Genomic DNA, 18,091 nt, shown 5'->3' with positions numbered 1-18,091 from the left:
CCTATCTGAAGTTACATGCTGCTCCACTGTATGTTACCATATTGGCTTACATGTTTGTAGGGACAATCACACACACATGTCCCGTAACACAGACAGGCATCAGACCACACTGTGTAGCAGACCAGTATATGTAGGGTTAGCGTGTGAGTGGCACATATGAGGATGGTGTTGAACAGATAGTCCATACACTGTAATATTATGCTAGCTTACCATATGTGGCTGTGGCTGTGTTCACATTGGTTGTGCTTATGCACTTTCACACAGGTGTATCTTAACCTGTGCTGTGACATGCCTGTAGAGCCTGCTATATATACAGGTACATGTGCATTTCCCTATAGGAGATGTAGGCCGGTGTTGAGCCAGTCTGCCTGTAGCCTGCATAGTGCTTTGTTACATGCCTAGCAGCTTAGTGTACTTATGTCATGTTCAGATATTTTCCAGATGTACTGCTGCCGGGACTCCCTTAAGAGTCATGTATGTCAGACAGAGCGATGGGATGCTGTACAGATGTATGGCAATATCTAGTGGGTAGTATGTGGCCATGGCACCTCTGTACCAGCAGTTATTATGTGTCAGGACAGACAGAGGTGTGTGACTGCATAACCTATGGGGGCGAATGTATACCAGTCATTATGTGTTATACCCATCTACATGGCTGTTAACATCCCTATTATCAGGCTTGGTCCACATGTTCTGCACTAAGGGGTTCTGTGTATACCTCTGGACTGTACAGAGTGTGTCAGAATGTCCGCATCTATGGGCCAATAGCTCTGCTGTAGTTCACAGGAGCATTACGTGCTTGCAGCAGTACTGTACTATGATGACCTTAGGATGTCTGTCAGTAGCCAATGGCGCACATGTGGAAAGCAGATGTGACCTCCCACACACACCACTGCTGTGAAGACAATCCCTATTACAGTAGCAATAGTCTGCTAATATACCTGCTATACATGCCTGACATCCCCTTGCACTACGAAGGTGGGACTATAGGGGCTGAGGTAGGGCTACACCTCATGTTCAGGACATATGGTGAATATATATGTACATATGATTATCCAGATATCTGTATAGATAATTACACATGTACATATCGACATATATAGATGGGTGTGTTTATGTACATAGATATGCATATACATACCCAGATATATACATATACAGAGCAGTATATGTCTATACATATACAGATAGAGATACATATGCACATATATATATATACATATATATATATATATATATATATATACATATATATGTTTATATATACATATATATATATATATATTTATATATATATATATATATATATATATATATATATACATATATATATATGTTGTATCCATTTAGATAATAATATATTTACACACACACATACATCTAGATGTTGGTATACATTCTCTGTACTGTTGCATGACTGGGCTGGATGTTATGTTTCTGAAAACATCAGGTTTATGTATAGCTGGCATGGCTTAGTAGTAAATCACTTTGTGTATGTTGTGCATGGTCCTGGGTTCGAGCCTTGCAGAGGCTGTTTATTTTGTTGCTGGGCAGAACACAGGCCGTTGGATACAGAGTGATTAAGGCACTTTAAAGCCATTGTAAGCAGGTTTGCGTGGGTATGGACGAAGGTAAGCACTGCTAACTTCCAGTTATGGTGTCTTACACTCAGCTTCTAAATTGCTTAACTTGTGTAGGCAGTGCTTACCCCCACGCAAACAGGCTTAGACCCACTTACTGCTGCTTAAAAGTGCTTACTCCCGCTTACCCCTGCACTAATTTCATTAAAAGAAAAGAAAAAGGGGTTGATAGGAAAGTGCTGAAAAAGAGACAGTGGTGAAAAAGACAGTAGGGAAAATAGCCAGGGATGTGCAGGAAGGGTGTAGGTAAGGTCCACAGCTGCCCATTTCTTCTACAGCAACAGCTGTGCATATACACTGAATTTGGAGGTAGATTTGACACTCAAACCCCTGGGTGGGGGTGAGGACAACAATAATAAGTTGTGATGCCAATTAGACTGGATTACATGTGCCCAGTAGACACATGTGGGAAATGAACAGCTATGTATGTGGCAAGATTTTTTGAGGGGAACAGATTGCCCTTTTATTTCTTTCAGGTGAGAGTGGGATGTTAGGGGAGGGGTAGTAGGTATATTTTGGGAGGTAGGTTGGGTAAGTTAACAGACAAGACAAACAAGACGCATACAGGGGCAGTATATGACACATGTGGGGGGGTAAATACATTGGACAGGGAGGGGTGTTTGGAAGTCGTAAACCCATAAGCCCCCAAATGGAAACAGTGGGACTGAGGTCCCCACCCATGGGCAGTCACCACAGCACCTTCACTGTCCCAAAGGTGACTGTGCTGGAGGCTGGGTAGGAGAGGCAGGCTCACCCTTTAATTGTACCACGCTGCCCTCAAGCTGGCTTAGCTTGTCTCGAATCTCCTACATACCACTGGCCAGACCTAATGGCGGGTGACAGGTACCTCTCTGCCCCTGCTCCTGGGGGGGCTGAATCCCATCCCGTGGACATGCTGGACAGATCAGAACATTTGAGGGGTATGACTATGCATACAACTTACTTCAGGTCAGCATGGAGATGCCTGACCTGCTCACCAGTCCAGGGGATACCAGTGGCACTGGTGAGGTCACGGGCAAGACTGTCCCAGGTCTCAACTTTACACTGAGAGCTCTGGTACTGGCCCTGCAGTAGTCTTTGCTCATGGTGTTTTACCAGAGGCCATACCATGAATCTGGACACCTGGGTGCACCACTGATGCGCTCTAAATTGAGTGCCTTCCCCAACTCCAGCCATTCTGCCTACAGTAGGGAGCTGCAACCAGTTATGGGAAGTATTCGTGCCTGTGATGTTTAAATACACCCGATTTCCTGCAATTTCCCATGATTGGATAGTTTTGAAAAGGCTAATCTATGGGCACACCTGCTTACCTAATGTTGACATTGCTTAAAGGGGTATACCATTGGGCAGATTGAGTTAGCCGGCCTACACATTGCTTACACCAAGTAAGCTGAACTATGCAATGCTTAGCATTGCTTAATATTTAATTAGCATTATATTTTCCTTTTGGCATTGATTTATTATTCGTTACATGTTATATCTGTGTTTGGTATCCATGATTCATGTGTACATACACTTTATGGGGTCCTGGAGATGTCAACACTTTATTACAATAACACCTCACATCTGGCCTTACTGCAGTTCTCCAGTTCACATATATATGTTATGTAGCAAGTTATACAACATCACACTGTACATAGATTCCTTTCTCATGTTCAGTTTGATTTTCCTATGGTGAGGGTTTGTTTGTTGAAACGTCAATCCTATATACTGCTATATACTGCTATGATGGCTTGGTGGTTAACTACTGTGACTGTAGTATACAGGACTTTGGGTTCAAGCCTTGTAGAGACTGTTTATTTTGTTGCTGGGCAGAACACAGGCCGTTGGATACAGAGTGATTAATGCACTTTAAAGCAGTTGTAAGTGGGTTTGCACGTGTTTGAGCGGCAGTAAGCACAGTTTCTTATACTCAGTTAACTTCTATATAGCTTAATCTGTGTAGGCAGTGCTTACCCCCACGCAAACACACTTAAACATGCTTACTAGTGCTTGCATATTCTTACTACTGCTTATTTCTGCTTAAACCTGCTTACTAGTGCTTTATTCATTATGACACTGACACTTCACAAGTGCATTTCTTGCAGTACTCCAGTTCATAAATATATGTTATTTAGTGGGTTTGGCAACAAAAATATTGGCTATAACATGCTTTGCCATGTAAAATAGACTGTGCTGCAGTGGGACGTGAACCAGGAATACCTGTTCATTAGGCGACTGCTCTGCCTACTACACTATTGCTGTGCTGCTTTATTCACATATATCTTCCTTGTTATCCTCTTCAGCCTTTTAAGTTGCTTTAACCATAGCTAAGTGATGGACACACCCACTCACCTATGGTTAGCTGTACTCAGATTTAAAAAAAAAAATAAAAGGGTTTCTTCATTTAATTTTTATGTACTGTTGCTGATGTACACATGGGGGACTGTTGGTGGGGATATGCGGACACCTATGAGCAGTCTTGCTCATTTCTTACTACTTTCTGCTGTTCTACATTGCAGGGGCATGTTTATTCTGAGAACACTGCTCTCAGACATGCCCCCTGCACTCATACATGCTCAGTGTAAGCCTAGGAGCTCGAGCAGCATGCCTTATTAATATGCATGGTGCTGCCGTCCTGCTCCTAAATGGGCACTTCCGTGCAGGACTAAGCTAGTCCTACACAGACGTTTAGTAAATCTGGGGGTCTATATTTTCAAACCTGTTAATGTACCTTAACATACTATAGTAAACACACTAAAAATACCCTCAGTCTAACAATAACATGTCTAATCTTAAAACTATTAGATCCACAAGTAGTAACAAATTACTTATTATGCAGTACTAGGGAATATTTTGCATTAGTTTTTTCTTTATAGTGAAGGAAATCCTTCCTGTCATATTTCTGTGTTTTTACCTTGGCTTCATTTACCATACCAGGGACATAACCACTTGCAATAAATCTATGTGTAAGATCCTCTACCTGCATGTTGCAATCAGCTTCAACATTACAAATCCTCTTAACTTTTAAAAAATTGTGAGTGGGGCAGATTCCTAATCATAAATTGTGGACTGCAACTAATAGCTAACAATGAATCATTTTTTGAAAATAGTTTCCTGTACAATATTGTCAAAACTGATCCACCAGTCAGTTTGGTAATTGTGACAGCCAGAATGTGAATAGTAAATAAACTATAGTTTAGGGTAAATTTAAGGAAAAATATTGTTATTTAAATACATAACACAATTCCTGACTAAACTCAATTCACCTTTCCATAATAACCAACAATCATCTAAATAATGCCCTCACATTTCAATATGGAGCCAAAATCTATTAACAGCAGAATCATGCACTAATACAGTCTCAAAATAACCCACATATAGGGCAGCATAAATAGGAGCAAAATTAGTTCCATTGCCATACCCTTAAGTTGTAAATAACACTTGCAGTAAAATTAAAATGATGCTTTGCCAGAAATGGCCTGCATCTGTCACCCCTGGGTTTCCAAATACAGGCTAAGGCTCTTGCTACCCCTATAGTGCCTTTATAGGCGATGTTCCCAAGACCAAATTACCACCATAACAGCTATAAATAAATGCAATCTGAGGGTCATGCTGCTCAATGCTAGAAGTCTAAATTTCAAGATGCACTTGCTTGAAGCCCTCCTCAAAATAGAGAACATCGACATTTGTGCTGTAATGGAGACTTGGTTTAAAGCAGCAGAAAGCACCTCTGCACTACGAGGCTATAACTCATTCCATACCTTTCAGCCCCAGAACATGGACCGAAGCTCCAAAGGTGGTGATGTCTCCATATTCATAAAGGATATGCACACCTCCAGACTAGTAGCCCAGCATAACACATCTGAGATACTTCAGGTACAACTAACATTGGGTAAGATGGCAATTCAGGTTGTAGCCTGCTATAGGACCCCAACCATGTCTCAAGACTCTCACTCCATGTTCCTAAGCACCCATGAAACTATTAGGGTCCAACCCAACACTTTCATACTAGGCGACTTCAACTACCCTTCCATCAACTGGAAAACTACTCATGCACCAATACACTGGCCAACGCTTCCTGGAATTCATCAATTCCAATGCCTTGTACCAGCTCATTTTTACCCCCACTAGAGGAAGCAGCATCCTTGACCTGGTTATTACTAACATGGGCAACCGTTGCTCTACACCAATAGTCAATTCCTCCCTGGTCAGATCCGATCACAAACTAATCACCATAGAAATCTATATCTCACCCACAGTCCCTGCAAAGGTAACCACCATGAAAAACTTCTCCAAAGCTGACTTTGGGTTCCTAAAAACAGAGGTGGCTAATTTCACAGCACTCATGTCAATGTAAAATAGATGCACGATTGCTGAATCATACACCAATGCACTGTACGAGCATGTACATAAATGCATGGAACTAGTCATACCCAACAGAACCAAGACACTCTCCTACAAAAAAAGGAAGCCAATCTGGTGGTCTCCTGCCATTATTAAACTCTACAAATGAAGGAAGAAGGAAGAAACTGTTTCAGAGAAAGGTGACGTCCCAAGACAGGAAAACCTCCCTTATTAGCCTCAACAAAAAGTTGAGATTCCTCATCAAAACCTCTAAATCCAGTTATGAAGGCAGAATTGCGGCAGACACTAAAAACAACCACAAAGCCTTCTATAGGTTCATAGGTTTATAGGTGTGTACTAGGCTAATGGCCCTGGAGCCTTTTCAAGCCTAGCCTGGCATCATGCCATGTGGCCATAGTTCCCAGTTTCTCTGTCGAGTAGAGCCACTGGAGTGATCCTTGAGGTGAATTTTCTATTTCCCATTCACTCATCAAGATTTTTCTTGAAGAGGGCCAGTTAGGCACTCCTCTTGACATGTATGGGAAGTTGAGTATACTGCCCCATTTGGCATGTACCTGACTAGACACATGCAAGGGCTGGAAAGTCCACAAAAGTACCTCATGAAGAGGACCCTAGGTCTTAAACACATGTCCTACATGGAGAGACCCAAAAACCTCCAGCTATTATCTGTCTCATATCGTCTACTAAGAGGCAATCTCTGCTTGACTTACAAAGCAATGTCTGACCCAACTCTGTTAGAAATGCTACATCTAAAGAAATCCCAATCCCTCTTCACCACATGCTCCAGACACCTCAACCTCATTACCACAGTCAATAGAGCATGCTGGAGGGACAGGTTTATAACGCAGAGACTGCCCTTGCTCTGGAAAGGACTTCCCATACATGTCAAGCAGAGCACCTCCCTGGCCCACTTCAAGAGAAATCTTGATGAGTGGATGGGAAATAGAAAGTTCACCCCAGGGATCACTCCAGTGGCTCAACTTGATAGAGGGACTGGGAACTAACATCAGGTGGCACAATGCCAGGGCACTTCTATGGGCTAGGCTTGCAAAGGCTCTGGGGCCATTAGCCTAATACTCACCTATGAACCTATAAAACATATTCATTTCCAGTGTCATTTGCAGAAGATTCAATAAGAATTCCACAAAGTCTGGAGGGTATAAACCACTAGTATATAGCCAATATATAATCACTATTACATCTCTGTCATGAGGAATGGATGTGCATAAACTCTCAACATCCAATGGGCACATAAATATGTGGTTAGAATTATGGACATGGTCCAGGAGAGAAATATATTCAGTATTATCCTTTATCCTAGACCAAATGAGTGGCAATAAAGGTTTTAAGTAAAATTCCAAAAATTCATATAGGGATTCCATCAGAGAACCCGTACCCAAAACAATAGACCTCCGCAGTACAGCTCATTTCTGTTTGTGAGTTTTGAGGAGAAAATAAAGTTTCTGACTAGAAGGATCCTTAACTACCAACTAATTTTGATGATTTAATTATGATCCTATCATGAACCTTTTCTGACAAACAGTTGTTGATATTCTTTTTTTGAAAAAAGAGGTCAGATCCACATACATGAAAAAATAAGTTTCTAAATCATTCAATTGCTTATACGCCTCAGAAGCATATTTCTTTTTGCCCCAAACTACAATACCTTTGTCTTTACCAGTCTGAGTAACCCTCCAATTTGTATTTCTTTTTGTAAATTGTGCAGAGAATGTTTCTCAGTACTGGTTATGTTATAACCATATTGTCAAAATATCTCCTTTTGATGTAAAAATAAGTCATTAATGACATCATTTTTAAAAACAAGAACAGAAGGGGGGTAGGGAGTTTGAAACCTGGAATTCTGGAACTATCTCACTTGAGGCCCCGTAGTCATCATCATGGCTCCTACTGTGGAATTAATAATCTAAGTTCAAAAGCCTATAGATACCTTTAACATCCAAAATCACAATATGCAGAAGCAAAGAAAAACTAGGAATGAAACTGAGTCCTTTAGTTAATAAATAAACAATAGAATTATCAAGTGCAACATTGGACAAGTTAATAACCAATTGGTTGATACAGTAACTTTCTTCATGATGCATCTTCTGAAAAATGTCCATGCTGGTGATGTACATGGATATGGCTTCTGTGTTTTTTATCTCCCAACTTATATTTCACAATGCTTCCAATGCAATTTCTTAAGTCCTTGATGTAGTAGCTCATGTAATTCAGCATCAGTATCACCAGCTTTTATGTGAGACTGTTAGTCAGTTTCAACAAAGTATTTCACTCCACCTTAGTGATCTTAGGTGTGAACATACAAGGGGTACTTTGGTGAAACATAATATTAAACTCCCACATGATAATTTTCTTTTTTTGGCTGTAGAGGGGGTGCAATAAGGAATCAGGGCAGATAGAAAAAATATTTTGCATTACAGGGAGACCATGAGGATTGCTAATTTTGGGACTATGTTTCCACCAAGATTGAATGACCTTTTATAAATGCTCTCAACAAATGATTATTGTGCTTTTTATTAATATTTATAGTAATTATATTTTGCCACTTAGTGTCAGTGGTGTTAGTATATTTATGTTTTTAGAAATGTATGTATATAAATTAATTATATACTTTTACTACATGTGTTATATTATTTTTATGTATAATTTCTGTAGGTATTTGATTATATGCTACTCTATTATTAAATTTTTTAAGATAGTTTGTTAGAGTTGATTCAAGATGGCCATTGTGGTGTGAACGCTGTCATGCTAAAGATCTCAGATTATATTTGCAATCAAGAGGCATAATTCTCTTTTTAAAACTGCTTTACTAAGCAAGTTTTAATCAAATACCTACTTTCCACTCTTCATTTTTTTAGTCAAAGTAGAAAAGTGTCTTGACGCCTTTCCAGGTTTGCCAATTCTGTCAATATACATTGTGGCTTGAAGGGCGATTGAAGTTACCTTTTTCTTAATAGGGAGCTCCTGTTTTACCTGCTAACAAACCAAATTTCTGATTATTCTGAAAAACCACTCAATGTACCATAATTTCACACACTCAGGATGTCTTAAAAAGTGTGCAGATGGAAGCTACTTCCCCAAAAATTTAATTATCTGCATTAGTCACATTGGAAAAGGACACGTCAAGTAAGAGACATTATGTTGACAGTTTGAAAGATGAAAAGTAGCCTGCATGCATCAAAACTAAGCCTGACCAATCCTTTTGTCTTAGAAGAGTTAAAAGGAACCTTAAATCCATTACAGATCACCATTGATAATATATCACTTCAATTCATAGACATCAATACTGCCATCACAGATTTTAGTAATAGACTGGAGACAACAGAAACGTGCATATCAGAATGTGAAGTCCAACTGTTTCAGATTAACAAATACTTATTACAGATGAACTCTGACATTCCAAATATGCAAGACAAGCATTAGGATTTAGAGAAGTCAGGAGTCAATGTAATAACATTCTAATAAGTGAAGTTCCTGAAACTATGCTTGACCAAACCTTTTACTATGGAACAGTTAAAAACAGCCTTACAACCATTACAGATTGTAATTGATAACATATCACTTCAACTCACAGGCATCAATACCATCATAAGGAATTTTACTAAAAGACTGCAGACAGCAGAAACACACATATCACAATGCGAAGACCATCCGTTTCAGATTAACAGATATTTATTACAAATAAACTCTGACATTCCAAATATGTAAGACAAGCTTTGGGACTTAGGAGTCAGGAGTCAACTCAATAGCATTCTAATAAGGGGAACTCCTGAAACCTTTGATAATGCTGATCCAGTACAAACAATCGAGGCACTCTAAGTATTTTTCTTAAGGATCTGGAAAATTCAAATGATCTAACTATTGAAAGAACTCATAGAGCTCTATGTAAATCACAATCCTGTGCTCACAGGCAAATATACATATAAATGCTTAATTATTAACGTGTTTCATTCATTCTGAGGGTGGCAAAAGCCAATAAGTCAACTTTTTGATTAGGTCTTAAAATATCTAATACACAGGGCCTACCACTCAGTTACAAAATAGATCAACAGAAACTATTTCTGTTTTGTGCTTACTTGATAAGTTAGAACATAATGTTTAAATGGAAGGGCCAGCCACACTTTCTTTCTATGTTAAAAAGCACAAACACCAATTAAACACATATGATTAAATTAAAGTTACATTTCAGTTGCTTTTTTAATTTCTCTCCACAACAGACATGAAGGTGGCTATATCAAAACTTTTATCTCTACCTGATGATTCTTAGAATCAGTTTTATGGGAAGAGATTCAGGGGTTTAAATTTGAAATTTGAAGTAATTTTTGTACTCCTTGCAGTCCTCTTTGATCTCCGAGGAGGTTGACATCTTGACAGCTTGTTGCTTGGCAACATTAAAACATCTGAACTTAGGAAGGAACTGAAATCAGTTCATATATCCATTTTTTGTATATTTATCTATCTTACTATATAGTAAATACAAACAATAATTGGTGATTTGACATACTGGGCTGGCAAAGCTCATTCTTTGAGAACTATTACATTTAAACTTTACTGCTAATTTACAAGTTTAAGATATGTAGTTAGATTGTGATAGTCTGAACTAACCTTTCTTTATTTTTCCAGAACTGCTGTACCTCTATGTGGGATCTGTTAGTTTGTTATGGAACATAATGATTACCTTAAAAATAATGATCTTAACTCACAATTAGATAAATTTTAATGTGTTTGTATCTGATTGTTATAAGCATTAGAACTTTAATAATGTTGCTCTTTTATATAATGTTCAAATATATTAATATCACTTTATATTACCCTTTCTCTTCTCAGTTTAGGTGTGTTAGGGTTAGGCCTGATGGGGGATGTGAAGATATATTTCCAGTACCAAGTTTCACAGAGTTTATCCTTTTTCTATATTGTTTTCACACAGATAGATTGCAAGTTCTTACCATAATAATCTACTTGCATCTTTTCAAACAGTTTTATGCATGGAATATGACAGAACCTGTGGGGATTAATAGTTATCATAAAAATGGTTTTGCCTTTCTTGATTTAAGTTGTGCAGGAAATGATTATTGAGACTTGGAATCCTAAAGACATTCAAAATGCAAAAAAGAGGAAACGTTTTTCAGCTGTTTTACATATCAGCATCAAATGAATGCTTTAGTCGATAAACTCATATAATGAGGAAATAATGGGGAAAAGGTGGGGAAAATGGATAAATACACATATAAACAAGAGGTAGCTATTTTAATTAAGAACACTTTTCTTGGCAAGGTGCTGGATTCAGGTATTGATAATAGTAGATGGTGCTATGTTAGATGTTAACTGCCATCTTTGACTAAACCCATTTTAATATTTAATGTGTATAGCCTTGCATACATCTAAATGAATTCTTTCCACAAATCATGCATACTTTGTGTAAAATTACAGATAATTTCATTATTAAAGGTGAAGATTGGAATACAATAATTAACCCAAATTGTGATCCATCTCACCCAACTGATCAACGTGATCAAATTTCATCAAAATGCATACTTGATATTCAAACAGAATTAAATCTTTCTGATCTAACAAGGTTTGTTTCTCATCAAGTGAACAAATTTACTATTATTCATCTAGACATGAATTATCGCCCAGGACAGATTATATTATAATCTCTATTATTCTTCATATGAACATGTATATATATATATATATATATATATATATATATATATATATATATATATATGTATATATATGTATATATATACATATATATATATGTATATATATTTATATATATATATATATATATATATATATATATATAGGGGATCCGTACAGATCCCTGACTGCATTTTCCACTCAAACAGAAATCACTAAGCATACTTAACCGAAAGTGCTGTTCACTGAAGCAGCACTTTAGGATAAGTATGCTTGTTGTGCTGTTGTACTATGGTGCGGATAAGGGAAAATTCCCTTTTCCCCACTGTAGTGTGACTTCGGAGTGAGAATATTAAAGTAGGGGGATGTGCATAGCAGTAGGTTTAATGTTTTTTTTTTTTAAACATACTTTAACGAAAACGCTTTTATGGTGAAAGCGGTTTCGTTAAAGTGTGTTCGGTAATTATGGATTCGGACTTCTGATCTTTCGATCAAAAGTCCTAGATCCATATATATATATATATATATATATATATATATATATATACATATATATATATATATATATATATATATATATATATATATATATATATATATATATATATGTATATATATATAAAATACATATACATATATATGGGTCTAATTCTACTTATCAAAAATCCACAATACTGTAGACTGAAAGATCAAGACAAGAAAGACGAACCTAAAAATCACAAACCATGTAAGTATTTCCAGGGCAACTAAGGGCAACTAAACACTTGTCCAACAGGGGGAATTATGCCTTTTCTACACGGTAGTGTAATCCCAGAGTTGGTATAGATATATATATATATATATATATATATATAGAGAGAGAGAGAGAGAGAGAGATCTACCTGACATGGTCGACAGTTCATATGGTCAACAGTTTATTTGGTCGACAGTTCATTTGATCGACAAGCATTTTAGGTGGGGGGAAAATCTGCTTGTCGACCAAATGAACTGTCGACCAAATGAGTGTCGACCATATGAACTGTCGACCATGTCAGGTAGATCCATATATATATATATATATATATATATATATATATATATATATATTAGATATAGATATAGCTAGAGTTATATATATATATATATATATATATATATATATATATATATATATTCATAAAAATAGGCAAATTGGCATCCAAACAAACACCAAGAAAAATCCAAGGTACTAAGGAGTCAATTTATATATATATATATATATATATATATATATATATATATATATATATATAGTTGGGGGGTCACATCAGGGGGTGTGGGAGGCAAAGCCTCCCAAGTTGGTGAGTTTTACATGGTGTGCTGTGTTTTAATGTTGTGTTGAGCAAGTGTTTAGTTGCTCTGAGAATACTTGTGTGATACATGATTTTCAGTTTTGTCCTTCTCACCTCGATCTTCTGGTCTTTGGCATTGTGGATTGTCGATAATATAGAAGTAGACCCGTATGTGTGTATATATATATATATATATATATATATATATATATATATATACATATATGTATATATATATATATATATATATATATATATATATATATATATATATATATATATACATATCTTTATTACTGAACCTAGGACACTTTCTTATCATTCTAAGATTCAACTTTTTCTAAATTGTGACATAAATTATATTGCATGTCCTAGAATAAATAACTAAGTACTTAATCCTACCCATGAAATAAAGTTCTCCCTGTACCCCTGTACTCTTCTACCAAAGGAAAAAAGAAAGTATGTGTGCTCCTCAAATTCACTGTAAAGCTGAACTGTAGTATGCTTGTTCCTCACTAATGTAAGAAAAAGCTTCTCAGCCTGGTCAGCCAGCAGCCATACTCCCTTTGTAACCTATAGTTTAAAACTGCCCCTGTCTGAATTTCACTACCTTCTCTAGCCAAACTGTGCGACCTTTTCAGCCCTAGACCAGCCTTCCCCTGAAATCACTACTGCTGTAATACCAGTTTCTGGCCACTAGGGGACAGTCTTACATAGTCCCTGTCTTTCGCCTATCCCAAAACCCCAGGAAAATACTTTTTTTTTTACAGACCACTGTCCTCACCCTGTTACTGTTGTTCTTTCTTACACCTCTTGCTATACAGTACTCTCCCAATATTCGCCTTGGAAACCTTCTTCTCTACTTCATTTTTCTCTCTTCAACTACCTTACTCAACTTACCTTATCAGTCAGCATTCCACTAATTGTTCCCCTACTACACTCACTTGTCTCTACCCTCTCCATTCACCCTGCGGGCTCACTCCACTCTCCTAGCCTGCCCCCAATTCTCACCCGCCCCCAGTGCTCCTACATTTATTTCTCTGTAGCCACACCCCATCACATTCTGCTCCATTCTAACACTCCAACTTATTAACACTCCCACCCCTCCTTGTCTCAACACCTCACCTATTACCTGACTTCCCACCCCACCTTGTTACAACAACACACCTTTTCTCATATCTCCTTACCTGTTCTTACATACTTACCTCTCAAGTTTTCACCCTAAAAATTAATATAATGGCTAAATTACCCATCCCATACCTAATAAAACTATTACTCTTGTTCTCACTCTTTCCTACTCTAACTATTGTCTATCTGCTAACCTCCTATGGACAACCATTATACCCCTCCCTTCTCTTCCCCACCAAATACACTTCTACACCAATACTAGCCATCTCTCAAAACTACATACATATAACAGCCAAACCCTGCTACCTACAAGCTAAATATCATAGACTATCTCACATTAAATATATCAAGCTAAATATTAAAAAATCACTTAACTATTATTGCAACTTTCATTACCCTATAAATAGAATACACCTCCACTCCTTATTAGATGGGGACATTCATCCTAACCCAGGCCCAAACAATATCCTTGACACTAAAGAGTGCAACCCTAATAAATCCAGTACCCAAGCCCTCACTAATCCCTCCATCTCACTCTATATAGCACATCTCAACATACGTAGCATTAACAATAAAATTGCCCACCTCCATGCCCTCCTACATGTTCACCTATTTGACATACTATGTCTATCTGAAACATGGCTAAAACCCACAATTAAAGACAATGAAGTCACCCCACCTTACCTATAGCCTTAGACTAGACCGGACAACTAAGAAAGGAGGTGGGGTAGCAATCTTTTATAAATCAGACCTGCAAGTTACCACTGTAAACCTTAGACCACCTTCTGACAATAATGTTGAAATCCTCATTTCTAAATTTCGGATAAACTTATGTAAATCTATATACATCATTTGCATCTACCTTCCCCCAGGAAATAAAATTTCATTTCTTGAAAATATCCTTAGCTGGCTTTCTATTAATCTCCCACAAGAAACCATAGTCCTAGGAGACTTTAACATTGACTGGAAGTCCTGCAGTATGGCACACCCGACCACCCATATTAACCTATATGGCTTCTCATAAACTATTAACTCCCCAACTAGAAATAATAAACTCAATAACAAGGAAAATATCTTAGATTGGATTCTTACTAATACTCCTCACCAAACATACCAAGTAGGAACCCTCCCAGATGATCTAAGTGACCATTCACTAACTTTTATTATCAGACACAAAACCAACCTAATTTACCCAAACAATTTCAGGATAATATGCACTAAAAAGCATTTTAACCCAGAACTCTTCCAAGCTGAACTCAAGCAATGTAACTGGTCACCTCTAAAATATCTCCCACTAAATGAAGCAGTGGAATACTTTAATTCCACATTCTTAACCATCCTCAACCATCACGCCCCAACTCGCTCTGTTAGAAATAAAGCTAAACCTGCCCCTTGGCTCTCAAATACTACTAGACAAAAAATCCTTCTTAGAAACAAATCCTGGGCAAAATGGCGTACTACTAAAAATCCCACTGACCACCAAACCTTTAGACAACTTAGAAATAGCACTAAAACAGCCATCCTCTTAGACAAAAAGAACTTCTATTTCCAGCTACAACAAACATACCATAAGAAGCCACAAAAGTTCTGGACTAGCATTAGCAAACTACTATACCCAGGTCAATCTATCACACCTAACCCACAAAGCTCTAACCCTGATAATCCCACACAAACAGCTAATGCCTTCAATTCTTTCTTCACAGATGCCATCCAAACTCTTGCTAGTCAACTATCTCCAGATACCTCAAATCTGCCTACATCTATTACAAGCCCACCTCCATCATTTCAGTTAAAACCAGTTCCAACTTTCTTTATTTGCTCCCGTCTCCAGAAACTAAAACCTACTACCCCCTCAGCTGACAAACTTCCTGCAGAATATCTGCAAAAAGGAGCTAAAGCCATAGCCTATCCCATTTCCATTCTGGTTAACAGAACTATAAGTCAAGGAACTATCCCATCTATCTGGAAAATTTCTCACATCATCCATCTACATAAAGGTGGGAATTCTACTGACTTTTCTAACTATTGTCCTATTGCTCTTCTATCTCCCCTAGCAAAAATTATGGAGAAATGCATCCATAAGCAACTACTTAACCACCTACTCCAAAACAACTTACTAGCCAATTGTCAACACGATTTAGACCTTTCCACAGTACTACCACTGCCCTACTAACCTTCACAGACTTCATCAACAAAAACCGTAACAACAAAATTCTCTCCTCTGCAGTCTTTATTGATTTATCTAAAGCTTTCGACATGGTTAATCACCAGCTCCTTTTAAATATACTGAAATCCCTCTCACTTGAACCTCTAACCGTAAATTGGTTTAAATCTTACTTAGACAATATACAACAGGCTGTGCTATGGGAAAACAACCTATCTACTCACCTCCCTATTTCCCTAGGTGTTCCACAAGGCTCTATATTAGGCTCACTCCTATTCTCCATTTTTATTAATGACCTTCACTCAGCAATTCCTGAAGCCACCTGTATTCAATATGCAGACGACTCCACAATAATTTGTTCAGCCATGTCTCCAACTGAACTACAGTCCCTTACCCAAAAAGCATTTAATACAGTAGAACAATGGTTTTTATATTGCTGCCTCCTCCTAAATCCTAAAAAAACTAAACTTTTACTTTTCACATCAACCCAAAAATCCACACCAATAAATTTCACACTAGTATCTAATAATGGCACTATCATATCTCCCAACTCAACCACTAAACTTTTAGGAATAACAATAGATAACAACCTTAGCTTTGATACTCATATAAACAGTACTATCAAAACAGTCAACAAGAAATTGGGGTCCCTCTATAGAATCAAACCCTTTCTTACACCAGTAGCCAGGACCTCCATAGACAGAACTCACCTAATCTCCACCCTACTCTATGCTTCACCTATATTCACTAATCTTTCTAAAAACATCCTCAACAAACTGACTATCTCCTATAATAATATTGCTAGATTTGCCACCGGCTCTCCTTTTAGAACTCATCACTGTCTTAATCTTAAGCAACTAGGATGGCTAGAGTTTCAAAACAAGCTGCAATTTCACCACCTTTCATAGCCCATAGGACCCTGTATCAACCCACCAACACTCCAATACTCTGTTGCCTCATTACCCCATATAACAATGTTAAACACTTACGCTCCTCAAACAAACTCCTTATTAACACCAGCAGATCTAACAACTTAGCAGAAGACTCTCTGTTCTCTAATACTGTTGGTAAGCACTGGAATCGTCTTCCTACTGAACTCATATCTCAGTCTTCATTGACACTTTTTAAACAGAATCTAAGACTATTTTTCAGTACTCATTGGTTATGTCCCTGTACTAACCCTGGCTAACTTTCTCTCCATACACTGGTTTTATTACTCTTTATCTTTATTGACCTAGATTTAATCAACCAAAGACCATGTTATTGCAATTTAAAATATGTATATATGTATATAGTAACATCTCTTGCACATTAGCTTATACTGTCTTGTGTTACGCTCAGTACGAGTATTGTATTTTACTAAGAATAGCTGTTATATACTTTGACTATTGTAACTTTCTATATCGTCTTTATGTAAGTGTCTTGGAGCTTTTCTCTCCCGGCCTCTACTGAAAATGGACATGTATCCAGTTAGACTAGCCCGGTCAACAAATGTAAAATAAAATAAAATAAATAAATAAATCTAACCTACTTTTGGATCTCAACTCTACTGACTACTGCAGCTCCACACATGTTCTCCCCTTGCAACTAGACTTCATAAAAAAAACTATACATACATCCTGAGAAACTATTCACAAGCTTTCTCCTTTCAGGCACCTGGTCTTTGACAAGCTCTCCCCATTGACATTAAGGAAATCAACACTTATTCAAAATTCAAAATGCAACTCAAAAAGCAATTCTTCATCCAAGCCAAATACTCCTGCTTCAACACAGGATATAGCACATAACCTATCTCCTTTCCAGATCTCGTCTTCTCTCTCAAGATTCACTGAAGATAG

Source organism: Protopterus annectens, chromosome 1.part1, assembly GCF_019279795.1.
Source record: "Protopterus annectens isolate FY-2018-M chromosome 1.part1, PAN1.0, whole genome shotgun sequence".
Taxonomy (NCBI): Eukaryota; Metazoa; Chordata; order Ceratodontiformes; family Protopteridae; genus Protopterus; species Protopterus annectens.
Note: the sequence above shows the minus strand (reverse complement) of the source record.